The sequence below is a fragment of the Galeopterus variegatus genome, unplaced genomic scaffold (genome assembly GCF_000696425.1).
Source record: "Galeopterus variegatus unplaced genomic scaffold, G_variegatus-3.0.2 Scaffold6748, whole genome shotgun sequence".
NCBI classification, from domain to species: Eukaryota; Metazoa; Chordata; class Mammalia; order Dermoptera; family Cynocephalidae; genus Galeopterus; species Galeopterus variegatus.
This window is the reverse complement of record NW_007732859.1, coordinates 1-291: the sequence shown is the minus strand read 5'-3', so window position 1 is coordinate 291 and position 291 is coordinate 1.

Sequence of the window (291 nt, the reverse complement as noted above, 5' to 3'; positions counted from 1 at the left end):
GGGGATCTTAACCCTTGACTTGGTGTTGTCAGCACCACGCTCTCCCAAGTGAGCTACGGGCTGGCCCTAAACTTTTAAAACTCTACATTTTTTAATGTATATATTACATAAAAGTTAAAAAACTTAGGTTGTTTATCTCTGGGGGAGGAAAGATGAGAGTAGATAACAAAGGAGATTTAAACTTCATCCATAAAAGTTTATTCCTACAAAAATATTTAAGACTTAAAGCAAATGACAAATTCAACAACCACTCATTCTAAATGCAAACAAATGTTTTGTGATTCTCTATGT